At 40.5% G+C, this 14,176-nt stretch overlaps 1 pseudogene; it reads left to right on the forward strand.

Moving 5' to 3' along the window:
- Positions 1–402: 402 nt before the first annotated feature.
- On the forward strand, positions 403–520 carry LOC118606087 (annotated as a pseudogene).
- The last annotated feature ends 13,656 nt before the right edge of the window (positions 521–14,176 follow it).

Here is a 14,176-nt window from a genome sequence, read left to right on the forward strand (position 1 = left end):
AGGAGGACAGGGAAGTGCCTGTCCTGGATGCTCTTACAACACAGAGCCTCCTGACACTGACAGCTCTCAACCCTCGCTGCGTTCTTCCCTCAGAGTGATGAAGTCCCGGACAGTGAGGAGTGAGGAGCACGGCCTGAGACAGCCACCACCTCTCTGGAAGGCTAGGCCAGGAGAGGAGTGTGTTTTAGGCTTCTCTCTTCAAAAAATGGGTTCCTGGTGCCTCTTTGTCCTCAATTTTGGTGCCTAAGTACCAGTTCTGGGCAATTGAGAAGTCCCATTCAGCATCTGCTCTCTAGGCAGTCCAGTACCCTCCACTCAAGCAGTAAAAGGCAAAGCATTCTGATTCTTCTCCAGCAGGGGCCACTAATTCACTCTGGACAGGCTCATTTAAGACTTGCTTGGGTCTACAGCCATGCCACCCTGAACAGCTTGATCCCGTCTGATCTCAGAAGCTAAGCAGGGTCAGGCCTGGTTAGTACTTGGACGGGAGACCACCTAGGAAGACTAGGTGCTATAGGCATAAAAAATAAAAAATAAAATAAGGGATCGTAAGCTGACAAGTCCCTTGAACTATGTGAGGTCAACCAAGGGTTGCCTCGCCTAAAAAAAAAAAAAAAAAAAAAAAAAGACTTGCTTGAGCTCATCATTGCTCCATCTCTATGTAAGAACTTACGAAGAAGTTAAGTCACCATGGGCACCCTCTTTCCTCTCCTCTAAAAGAAGAAAGTAAGACAAGGAAGGGACTGAACAAAGGAGTAGGGCAACACTTTGGCACAGACAGAGAAATACAGGGCTTACATGAGCAAACCTGGAGGTCGGAGGTTACCAACAATTATCTTTCCTTCAACATGACATGAGTCCTGAAAATCTTACTCCTTTAAGCCAAGTCATTTAATAATGCGATGTTTCATTTTATAAAGCATGCTACAGTTTGACAAAGTCCTTTTCATTCATTCACAAATGCACATGGGTTTTGAATCTTGCAGTGATCCTCGGGTTGGTAAAGCGAGCACCACCTGATCCCTGAAAGGAGAATGGAGGCTCAGAGATAGTCAATAACTTGTCCAAAATCACAGAACTTTAGCCTCTCTCGTGAGTAAAGCATTTATATCCAATACTACAAACTCGAAGAGGATCTAGCACTTAACCAGCTTCAAGCACTTGTGACCAAGCCCTTGAAGGAATAGAGGTGAGGGTGGGTGGACATGGTGCATATAAGTTTGGGTGAAAGAAAGTTCCAGAAATAGAGCCCATGCTCAAGAAGAGTAGGTTCAGTTTGGCCGCAGCAGGCAGTCACACGAGTCCTGTGTGCCTGGGCAGCGGTTATCTCCCTCTGTAACCATCAACCAACAGAAGGCAAACGCATTTACTTCACTTTTTTTTCCTCCTCATAGAGATCCAAATATGCCCAAATGCACTCTGAGAAAATTCCTTCTCAATGCCAAAACTTTCTTGGGGGAAGGGGGAAGTCCTGAAGTAGTTTTAACTATTTTCATGTTGTTCTAACTTGTCTTGGTAGCAAAGAAACTTTTCTTTGTGAACTTGGAGGCTTCAAAGCCAGCTTTGCTTTCATGCATGATATTGATTTGGATTCTCTAGAGGGTCTCTTGACATCTCTCCACACCTTACTTGATTATTCCAGCAGGTTCAACAGCCCACCATTCCCTGACAGGAAGAGGGAGGTACAGAGAGATTCCTCATTGAGGTGACAAAACCACTCCATGGGAGACTGTAGAACTACATGTCATGTCCCCACCCAAGGCTATGTGAGCTCCTCCACACATCACAGCATCCCCAGCTCACAGAAAGGACTGAGGTCTCTCTGATCAAAGGGGCTGTGGATTTTCTTCTTCTCAGCCTCTGAACTGATGCCATCTCACTGAAGGCAGCCCCTTGCTGCACTCGCCTTGCAAGAAGCTGGACCAGCCACTAGGAATCCTAGTTCCTAGCCTGGTCCCACCTACCACATGTAAGTTACTCTGCCACTTCCTCTCTCCTGGCCTCAGTTTCCACATCTGTCAAACAAGGGGCTGTATGGAAGACTTCTAAAGTCCTCAGCTGCCCCCTTCTCGTTGATGCAATGACTGGTTGAATCCTTGCTTTCTTTCATCCCTACCTTTGACATGGCATTTAGGTCTTCACTCAGTCTGCTCAGGATGCTAGAACAAAATACAATAGACTGGGGGATTTCAACAACAGACACTTATTTTCTCAAGTTCTAGAGACTGGGAAGTCCGAACTCAGGGTGCCAGTGTGATTGGGTTCCGGTGAGAGCTTTCTTCCAGGTTTCCAGGTGGCCACCTTCTTACTGTGTCCTCACACAGGGGAGAAGGGAAGTTCCAATGTCCCTCCCTCTTCTTACAGGGGCACTAATTCCATCATGACCTCATCTAATCCAGATCACCTCCCAACATCATCACATTAAGGGTTACAACTTCAACGTATGAATTTAGGAAGGACACAAACATTCAGTCCAGAACAGGTCTTCCAACATTAAACCCGGGCATGTCTGAAGGAGCAGAGAGAGGAGAGAGAGATTTGCCAAATGGCTTCCACGAAAACACCTTGATAAATATTTATCAGTCCGAAAAAAATAAATTTATTCTACTTATATGTCTGATATTTTTTACAATTTAGCTTCTGAAAATTCAAAGCTGACTTCTCAGGATTGGATTCAGACGTCTGGCAGCTGGATCCCAGAACTGTGCACACCGCAGATCCTCTGGTTGACCTAGGGATTGGGGATTATGGTATGTTATGTGCCCTGTGTGAGGAGAACATCCGGCAGGATTTACTGAGTCTGCTAATCCCAGAACTTACTCCCACTCCTTACCCCTCAAAACACATGCTGAGAAGGAAGCAGGTTCTCCACTGCTCCTCCAATCCCTGTACTCTCCGGACAAAGGTATGTCTGCCCTGAGGCCTCAATAGAATGGAAAGAACAAGAAACGGGACTGGAGGCACTAAGCCTTCAGAGGGCACAAAACCAGGCAGTCCTGTCAGTGGCCTCTGCATTAAGACTATCTGGAACAAGGCATTGCTACCTCAATTTTCTCATCCATAAAACAGAAACCCAAATACCTATCTGACAGGTTTATTTCCTTCCCTTCTCCCAACCCAAGTAGTGCTGGGCATAGAGAAATAATATGATAAATGTATAGTGAATAAACTTCACATTTTGTCCGGAGCCAGCTCTGAGACTACAGGTAAAATCTAGTTATTCTCCCCCAAAGGATCTTTCTCTAAATCTGAAAGATGAATCAAAAGTACATCACCTGGGATGCTGTTTCCTAGGTCTCTGGCTTCTGTTTCATCCTGCTTTTATATAGTTCTGGGACTTCCCTGCCAGACCCTGCATTTTCCCAAAACAGAAGAGAGATGAACAGGCCCCCAGGCAGCAAGGAGGGCAGCTGCCGCTCAGCCGAGATTCTGGCCTCTTCTCCCTTCCTGGCAGCTTAGACCTCACCGTTATGGATTTGGGGTAGAAATTCCCCATGTACCATAAGTGTGCCACACCTCAGAACTCTCAATCACAGGATACACCTGGGACCTCAAGTGCCAGCTTTTATCTAAGGGGGTAAAAAAATGAAGAAAAAAAAGGTCCCAGCCTCCACCCCTCTCTCCTTGAAGCCACCGGAATCAGCGATTTTCGCCTCGTTCTATTTGATTGTAATTGATTTTAAGTCATCATTTAGCAGAGACGACAGAACATCCCAAACAATGCCCTCCATCTGGAGCTGGACATGAATGGTATTTCCCTCTCCCACACTGTAACCTGCAGGTAGAAGCTGGGGCTCCACCTCCAGGGGGATGCAGGAAAGCCAGGTGCTGCCTCGGAAGGCCCCGCAGTGGGACGCGCGGGCGTAACACTGGGATCCGTCCATTCAGAGCATGGCTGCAGGCGGAGACGGCACTGCTCTCTGACTGCGCCCATCATGAAGCTCACCATCCTCCACCGTAGTGGTACGATGGCCAGTGACGGAAGAGCAATCGTTCCATTAACTTACTTTAATTTCAATTCCCTTGCTTCATAGTCACTAAAGCCATAGAGAATTCAAGCGCAGGACCCTTAACAGCAACCAGCTCACTGCAGCCGCATAACTCCTTGTGAATGACTGGCTGAATTAATAAAACAACGTCACTATTGACCACTGGTAAAAAACAGCTATGTTGAAGGAGAAGAGTAAAGAGGATGTGTTCTGAGTTAGGTATTTTGTGTTAGAAGCTGCTATGAGACTATTAAATTATAATGCTTAGAAGTAAGTCAGAGATAGAGACTGGAGCTCAGGAAAAGGAAAGGATGAAAGAGTAAGGGTACCGAGGCGTGGTTTGGGAAGGGCTTCCTTACTCTGGGAGGCATAAACACATCCACCTGTTTCATATGAAAATGCGGTGGGCGGTTTCTAAGGAATAACACAATAGGCATCGTAAGAAAATAATCCCAGCGCGCATGTGCACAGACTACTCCCCTTCTGGATTGGTTACTTCGAGCAGGTCTGACCCAATGGGGATGTAGGTGGGATCCATATGCCCTGGCCTTCTATGCTGCAGGATTCTCTCTGCTGAGTCCTCTGTCTTCCTCTCACCCCACTCTTCCAAGTGATCAGTACTCTCAAGCAGAAAAAGAAGTCTCCGGCCAACTTCCTCATATTAGAGCAACGCTTAGCAAACTTTTTTTTTAGAGCAGTGCATATACATCACCTGGGTATCTCATTAAAATGTGGATCCTGACTCAGTAAGTCCGGGAAAGCCTGAGACTCTAGTTTTCTGACATGTTCCGGGTGATGCTAATGCTATCAGCCCGCAGGCCACACTTTGCGTAACAAGGTGTTAGGGGTTAGAGACAAGTAAACCTTTACCCAAATTTGGGTTTTGATTCCTATAATTTCAGAAAGAAAGCACTTTAGCTTGCAAGAATACAATAAATTTCAGGAATCAGGTGAAACAAAAACAAAAACAAACAAAAAACCTCCCCTGAATCCCACAAATAGTCCCACTGAAGTCTCTCGGCTTACAGATAAGGCCATCTACTTAGTAGGTGGTAGTTGTGATAAGTAAAAATCACACTGGAATTGAGCTTGAATTTGAATCCCATCTATTACACTTACTACCTGTGTGATTTTATGATTTTCACTTCTACGAACTGGTTTCCTTATAAAAGTAGATATAATATCACATAGCTCACAGGAGTTCTTTGAATTCAAATGAAATAGCATATGTGACATTTTCTGACATATGCTAGGGGCACAGCAAATACTCCTTAAATCTTATCCAAAATATCTTCCAGTTACCTCTATGAGGACAGCACTGGAATAGAAATGATGAGATGAGAAAAGAAGTTTTTAAATGAGATATGTATATTTTAGGTTTATTAAGCCTCAGTGGTTAAAATACTTATCTTCAACTAAATGCAACCCCTTGTATAAAAGCCATGCAAATACATTCCAAGCAAATGCCTTCAGGGAGAGAGCATAATTTTATCTTTACCTATTTTTATATTTCTTTACGGTTGCCATGAGAGCATTTTAATAACCTCTGTGGAGTTGAAAGTGATGCAGGTAATTGCCATAAGTAATTTAAGGACTATTAAAGCTAACAAACCTCTCCTGTGAAATAACTTGTTAAGTAGTGATCAGCAGAAAATACGTAAAAATCATGTGTAGTGTAAATTCAAGCCTTTTTTCAGTTAAGTCAACGTGAAAATGTAATCACATCACTCATAAGAGGGGTGCAGATCTTAAGGCTATTCTGGCTCCAGCCTTGGGTGGATTCAGCTGAAGATGCCCTGGCTGAATAAGATCCACTTCCTTCGGAAGAGGTGGGATCCTCTTTGGTGTCATTTGCCATTATCTAAAGTGGCAGTTAATTTTCCATGCATGCTTCTCACAATTATAAATCTGAGCATTCCTTAGCTCAAAGCCCCCCAGGGATCTGGGTTCCAGACTTGGATCGGCCAATCACTCTGTGACCTTGAGCAATTCTTTTTACCTACCTGTGCTTGAACTACTGCAACTATGAAATAAAAAGATTTTATTTTTTGCCCTCAAAGATATCTTCCAGCTCTAAAATTCTTTAATCTTGAACAATTTTTATACTTGGAAACCCCTTTCTGCCTATTTTAACTATCAAAAAATATATAACCATGAATCAAAAGTAGGGCAAAAAAGACCCATAAAAAGCATAAGTTGATGTTACAAAGTCCATAAATTTTATACCTCCCCAAACCTGGTAGGCTACCATGCTCAGAATCCATTTATTCTTCATTCGCTGGCCTAGTAACCTAATTGCCCTATTATTAGGCTCACAACACATTTGAAGGGGCAAGTTAGAAAAAACAGGCAAGAACACTGATAAGAAGAAGAAGAAGCAAAGGCCCAAAGGAGAAAACAGAAAACTTCAAGAGGACAGACAGTACTTTATCTGATTCACTGCTAAACAGCCAGAGTCAGGTACATAGTATATGCACAATGAATGTTGAATGAATGAATAAAAGAAAGCAATACTTACAAAAAATAGAATTGTTTTAAATACAGTGGTAAGGGAACACAGCACAAGTACAGACAACCATACACACCTGAAGAGCTTCCTGAAGACTCACACACTGTAGTTGATATTCATGTGGTTGGGTGGTCAAGACAGTAGACTTTAAACTCTGCTCAGTAAACTCTCAGTTAGGTGGCAAATGATTACTTCTGGTTAGACAGGGTAGATTGAATGCAGATGTTCATCTTTGCTCCCTCTCGATATCCCATTTAAAATAAAGGTAAAGTGATATGTGTGTATGTGTGTGAAAGAGAGAGGGTGGGGGGGGGAGTATCCACAGTGGACATGAGATGTCAGTCAGGCTAGAATGTATATAATGAAATGATTGAAGCTGATAAAGAGGAACAGCAGGGCTTGTAGAAGGAAGCCCATGGGAAACCGGCCAGTTCAGGACTCAGATCCCCGGAAAGACTCAGAAACCAGAGGCACTTCACAAAGGGTATAAGAAGCTGGGCTGCAAACAGTAGGATTCATTTAGTCTATTAGGAGAGTGGTTAAATTCTCAGGTTGCTTCTCCCACCTTGGCAGGAAATTAAAGGTCAATTCCACAGAGAAAAGGATCCAGAGAAGATCCAGCCCCAGGATAGCAGATGGTTGAGAGAGGTGCACATCTAAAACCAGAGAGGTGAATGAAGGGCTACACACAGAACAGTGAGGCCCGGGTGCCCTCATCTCTCTGGGCTCTAAGAACAGGCAGCTTAGGGACACACTCCACCCACCACCACCTTTCCAGGCAGAAAGCAGAAAGATTCTTATCTGGGGAAACAGAATGAATCCAGAATGCATCCAGAGAAAAGATCTCTAAATATTGATACACAATGTGTACAGATAGTCGATATTTAGAAATATTCGGTATTTACAAAAACTATACTCTCCTTCAAGGTTTTTTCATGAAAGGCTAGATCCCCATTAAGCCACATCATAGTTAACAAACTCTGTCTCTCCCCTCAGAAAATGACCAATCTGCTCCAATATAATATTCTCAAGTACAAACAGACAAAAAACACTAGAAGTAAGCCTCCCATTAAAAAAAATAAAGGAATTCCGAGGAAATCAAGACAGTGAAGGAAAAAACTTTGAATATATATAATCTATACCCTTGGAGAAATAAGAGAAAATATTCACCTATGACAAAAAACAAACAAACAAACAAACAAACAAAAACAGATGCCACCTTTTTTAAGGAATAGGAAACAAATTTAAAAACATAAAATTTGAAAATATGATGCTTGAAATAAAAGATTCAACAGAAAAAATCAATAGAACATTTAAAATGTAAAGTTAAGAGATTCTCGTAGAAAGGACAACAAAAAGACAAAAGGATAAACAATAGCAGCTAAGAAAAAGTTTGAATATTGGTCAATTCAAGAAGTCTAAGCACTATGTAATAGAATTCCAGAAAAAGACAACAGAGTAAAATAAAGAGAAAATTGTCGAAATATTGATGCTCAAAAAAATTCTCATAGTGGAGAAACATGAGTATTCAGATTAAAAGCATCTATTTAATGTATAAGCAAAATGAATAAAAAGATTCCCACATCAATTTAACATTGCTGTGAAATTTCAGAGCATCAGCAATAACAAAAAGATACTAAAATCTTCAAGTCACAAATAACAAAGTCATGTACAGAAGACTGGAAATATAAATGTCATCTGACTTCTCAGCAACACAGTCAAAGGTAGAGGTCAATAGAGAAACAGCTTCAAATTTTGAATGAATCTCTGCATCCCCAAATTCTACATTTAGTCAAATTATCAATTAAATGTGATTAACATTTTCAGCAGCTCAAAAAATATTCCTCATGCATGCTTTCTCAAGAAACTACTGAAGGATATGCTCTACCAAAATTAGTGTATGTACTAATGATGAAAAAGGGACTGAATTTAGGGAATACGAGATCCATCCTGGGAGAGGGGCCTGTAGGTTGTGTTCCAGCCACAGCCTGGCCAGACAGGAGCCAGAGGACAGAGAAGTCCCAGAGGAACGTCCCCAAGAACAAAGAGAAGATGATGCTTTGGATTAGATGTGAAGTGATAGTCATTGGGTTTGGAGAGTTTGAAAATAATTAGTGATAGGAACACAGACAAATAAGCAGGTGAGACAAAATGAGGTAATTAAGAAAAATATTTTGAAGAAAGGAAATGTAATCACAAAACACTAGATGGGAAATTAGGCTAACATTTTACATTGCTTTAACTAAAATTTTTGGTGTAATTACATTTGGAAAACATAAGGGAAAGCAAAAAATGTTGGCTCATATAAAGATGTGAAATCTTTGCCTTCATAATAAGAAGCCAATAAAAAGTGAAAAAATGATAAAATTTGATAAATCAAGGACTAGTATTCAACTCAAGAGTTTAGGGAGCAATGGAACATGGGATTGCCAGGGGGGGGTTTTGTTTGTTTTCCTTTAACAAACCTCTAATTCTGGTTTAATTTAACTTTGGTAAAATTTTAAATGACTCTAAAAATAAAGTCATATATCAAGCCAGTAGTTATGCTAGAAGTTCTCACCTAAAGAGTGGAACAGGCTACAGTCAAGGCAGAATGACCATAGTCCAAGGACTAAGGAAAATGGACCAGATTAACAAACCCAAGAGATACCTGAACCCTCACTAAAGTTCAAGGGGTCATGTCCAAAGGTGTGGGGCAAGATGCAGTAAGAATACTCAGTGGTCTATGCTTCTTGACATCAGGTGAGGGCGCAAGTCTTTAATTAAGGGGCTCAAAATTACCAAGAATGCGGAAGCAAGGCTAGGTCTCAGGGAAAAGGGCCGTGGAGAGTGCAGATTAGGCCTCCAGTTCTGCTGAGCAATGATCGCTCTCACTTCACTTTCTTGCACTTCACTCTCCTCAGTCTCCAGTGGGTCACCGAGTAGCAGGTGCCCATGAAAAAGCCCAGTAACATCTGCTGCCCAGGCATGTCATGGTGTGAGACTGGGTAGCTCAGTGATCGTGAAGATGCTCAGGGGATTAAATGCATTCACATTTCAATAAACGACTGGAGCCCCAAACTCAGCTTCCAGTTTCCACAGAGGTAGGGGCTATCCATGCACACCCAGGCCCATGGTTTCATTGGCTCCAAGCCTGGGCAGGGTGGGTTCTGCATGGCAGGCCATAGTGGGGACAGAGAGAATGAGCCCGGCATAGGAAGTGACCTATAAAACAAAAATATCTAACATAAGCCAGAAAGATTCCCTTCAAAATGGCTAAGTTTTATGTTAACTTTAGTGCTTAAAGCTTTCCTTACGTGAAATATTCACTTATGTAGAACAGCTCATTCCCCAGTAATATGAGATTAATGAGCCATCACTGTACATAAAAACTGCCGAACTGGCTCAGATCAATGGCCTGGCCTGGCCAGCATTCTGCTGCTTAAAGGGCATAAAAGAAGATGAAATTCTGAGACAGAAGCCTCAGAATTTGGGGCCTGGTTTCGCCATTTTTAATTGTGTGACTTTGGGCAAGTTATTTATCTGCTCCCAGCCTCAACTTCTTCATCTGTAATAATACCTTCTTCTTGGTGGTGGTGTGAAAATTCAATGAGATAATACCCTTAAAAGTAATTTTGAGACTATAATGCAGTCTAAATATGTTCATTAACTTAGCTGAGTAATATGTGAAAACAGTAGTTCTTGTCTATTGTGGTTTTCTTCTGTATCCTGAAGATCGTTAACTTCTTTTAAGAAATCTATATTAACTTTTCCATAACTATATTTTTTAAACCCCTGAATCTGCCTAGAATTGGGCTTCTCTGATTTTCTGATGAAATATTAGTATAATCACCTTCAAGAAATGGATAGGGGGATTCACAGAATCTTTTTTGGAAACCTGGAATTTCACATAACACCGTTCTACACCTTCTCACCTAGTATCTGAATTCCTCCAGAGTGAGCCATCTGTTCAGTTGTGCTCTTAGCAAAGACATCCTGGACTAGGGTATTATGGATAAGTCAGAAGCATAATGGGCTGGAAGGAAGAACTAGATAAGTTAAATGGTCAGGCTTTAATAGACACTTTCTGGAAGGGAGAATAAAACCCAGGTCTTATCACATCTGCCCTGAAGGACTAAGTCAATGGGTTTGACAGCTGGCAGAGGAGGCTTTGCCATTTGGGGCTCACCACAGTAGGAAGTGACTGGAAGTAAGGCATAAAAAAGGGAGAAAAACACAGTAAAATTATGGTTAACAGTCCATTTAAATTTTCATTTTTTTCTACCTCTGTTAGGAGACTACGGTAGAGTGGAAAAGGAAATAGGAAGGGGGTCCAGTGAAGAGTTGGTCTTAAATCGGGCTCTGCTACTGGCCATGAGACTTTGGACAAGCTACTTTTCCTCTCTGGATCTTAGTTTGTACAGATAAGGAAAATGGTGTAGATCATGGATTTTCAAATATGCTTCGTGGTTTCTGGTTCTCCAGTTACATGTTGGGTCACATCTAGAGAGGAAGAGAGAATGGTGAGGACGTGGAGGCACAGGTGTATCTGTGTCTCTCCCTCAGATGCCACGTAACAAAAACAGGCTTTACTACCATCTTTCATCCATTTAACATTAAGGTTTTTGAAGTCAGTGTTTCCTGAATAAGAAAACATTTGAGAACCATTGCTTTGTATGTTCCTCATGTCTCTTCCAACTCTATAACTAATTCTTTAATAAACTGACATTCTGTGGCACTGGAGACATGAAATAGATCATACTATGAGATGAATTCCGGCCTTAGAGGTATAAATTTGAGAGATGTGTCCAAATTGGCACACCCAGGGTAGTAATGGTGGCTGGAGCCATCCTATACATCTCTGAGAAAACACATTTGCACTTGATAAGCATTTATTGTTGCATAAACCATCATAATGTGCTCACAATAGTAGGACACAGTCTGCCCATTTAGGACTTACGCTACTGAGGAAGTAAAACACACAGAACAATTACAGTTCAATGTGCATCCCCAAAAAAGTACATAATTAAGTGAAACACTATAAGGTATAAGCTCTGAACAAGTCTGCGTGTAGAAGCAAGGAAAGCATAAGAGGAGATGGATCCAAATAGTGACAAGTATCATGAAAGAGGAAAAATTTCTAGCTAAGCCTTGACAACAACTGAAGTCCAAGAACTAAACACTAAAATACTTTTAGAGTTTTAAACTGCATAAGTTTAAGTTTGAAAATAAGATCAGTGTTAACTAATCATGCTGATCTGAAAAGCAAACACTGGTCTTGTGGCAGAACAGTTTTCTTGCCCTCCTTAACTCTCTACTTTCTTTAAATTTTATTCCAGAAAGTTTTAAGAAAGAATCTATGGTAAAGAGACATGAGATTTGTTAGCCTAATAATTCAATAATTCATGAAAATTATGCTATAAAATGTGTAAATATTTTATTTCCCCTTCCTATATTTCTCAAATATAAACAAATGTATGTTAACATTTCCCTTGTTTCTTAAATGAAAGCAGGATTACTGTATACACTGCTCTGCACCTAAATTTCCCCTCCCCCACATAATCTTATGAATCATTATATATCTATTAATTGAAATGCACGTCATTTAGTTTAGTCATACGTTGCATTTCACTGCATGGATATAATATAGTTTATCCAAGTAGTCTTTTTTACATGGCCATTTAAATTGTTCTCAATACTTTATCATTAAATATAATGCAACAATAAATAATCTTGTGTATGTGTTGCTTATGTATTAGTGGCGTTAGAGTTTCACAGAAGATTCCTTGAAGTAGGATTTCTAGGTAGAAGACATGTTTAATTTTATAACAAAATTACCTTCAATATAGGTTCTACAATTTTGCACTCCCTTTAGAAATATTTTTTAAAATATATCTTAATATGGCCAGTATGCTTTGGAATTTCTTTTAACAGGTTATAAGTTGGGTTTTAGTGTGGTTTTAATTTGTGTTTTTCTTAAGACCAAAACTTAATTTTCATATATTCAAGGGCCAACTATTATATATTGAAAATTATATATTTATGTCTTTTTCCAATTTTCTATTGTGTGAGGGTCTTTTTTCTTCATTTTTTATTTTATTTATTTTTAATTACAGTCAATACACAATATTATATTAGCTTCAGGTGTGCGACATAGTGATTAGACTTATGAAGCGATCACCCCAATAAATCCAGTACCCATCCGACACCATACATAATTATTACAATATTATTGACTATATTCTCTATGCTACGCTTTATACCTTTATGACTATTTTACAACTTCCAATTTGTACCTCTTAATTCTTTCGCTCACTTTACTCATTCTCCCGCCCCTCGCATCTGGCAACCATCAAAATATTCTCTGTATCTATAAGTTTGTTTCTGTTTTGTTTATTCATTTATTTCATTTATTAGATCCCACAAATAAATGAAATCATATGGTATTTGTCTTTCCCTTCCCAGTGTTATTTATGAAGGTGGTTGTATGGTGCTCTGGTATGGTCTGAAGCTGGCCACTGGGTATGTTTGTTCTGGGGCCCCTTGGGGGACTCTGGTGCAGGCCAAGGTCAGCTGCTGTCTGTGCTTTGCCTGGGGCCTCTTGATATAGGCTACAAAGTGATCTGCAAATGGTCGTCATCTGTGCTGGACTTGGAGGTCCCTGGGAGAGGCTAACCTGCAAACCAAGGCTGACCACCACTAGTGCTGGGGTTAGGCTGCTCAGCAAAAGATATAGGGCACGCTGAGGTCAGAGGCTGCTTGTTTGGGCTTTGCAAACCTTTGAAAGATTTTAGGAAAGTCTGCAGCATGAGCCAGGTCAGGCCATTTGTATGAAAAAGCCACAGGACACAGCTTGGGTGGCCCCACAAATTGAGTGGGATATGGTCTCAGAAAATTAAAATGTGTAAATATTAGCAAGAGGAAGGTATGTCTCACATACTTTCATAACATGGATTATAAATGACCTGATTTGGGGGCAAAATGCCACTACAATTTCATATGGAAGCTTCACCTGCCCCCAAAGCAATCTACAAATTTTAATTTCACTCACAAATAATATGAATAGAATAGGGTTTCTACTGTTGAGGAAATGAGATTGAAACACACGGAAAAATTATAACACAACACGAAAACAGCTGAAGAGCCAAAGCCATAGACCTATTGGGCTTGGGCAAGATAATGATCCTCAAGGAGGATATAGGAATGAACTGAGAATGTATAATAAGAGAAATTATACAAAAGAACCAAACAGAAATACTGAAGCTAAAAACTACAATAAATGAAATGAAAAATTCACTACAGAGATTCAACAGCAGGCTCAAATAGGTAGAAGAAAGAATTAGCAAACTTGAAATAAGGTCATTTGAATTTATCAAGTCTAAGGGACAAAAAGAAAAAAGAATGAAAACAGTTAGCAGAGTCTGAGGGATTTAGACAATATTATTGTGTGGGCCATCATATACATTATAGGAGTCCCAAAAAGGCTCCAACTAAGATAAACACAAATAGACCCACACAGAGACACATTATAATCAAACTGTCAAAGTCGAAGGCAAACAGAGAATCTTGAAGCAGAAAGAAAATAGTGACTCGTTATGTGCAACGGATTCTCAATAAGATTTTCATCAGATTTTTCAGAAGAAACTTTGCAAGCCAGAAGGCCGGGTAGAACAGTCTTAGGATATCTGCAGATTGAGGA

Source organism: Rousettus aegyptiacus, unplaced genomic scaffold (assembly GCF_014176215.1).
Source record: "Rousettus aegyptiacus isolate mRouAeg1 unplaced genomic scaffold, mRouAeg1.p scaffold_m13_p_7, whole genome shotgun sequence".
Lineage (NCBI taxonomy): Eukaryota > Metazoa > Chordata > Mammalia > Chiroptera > Pteropodidae > Rousettus > Rousettus aegyptiacus.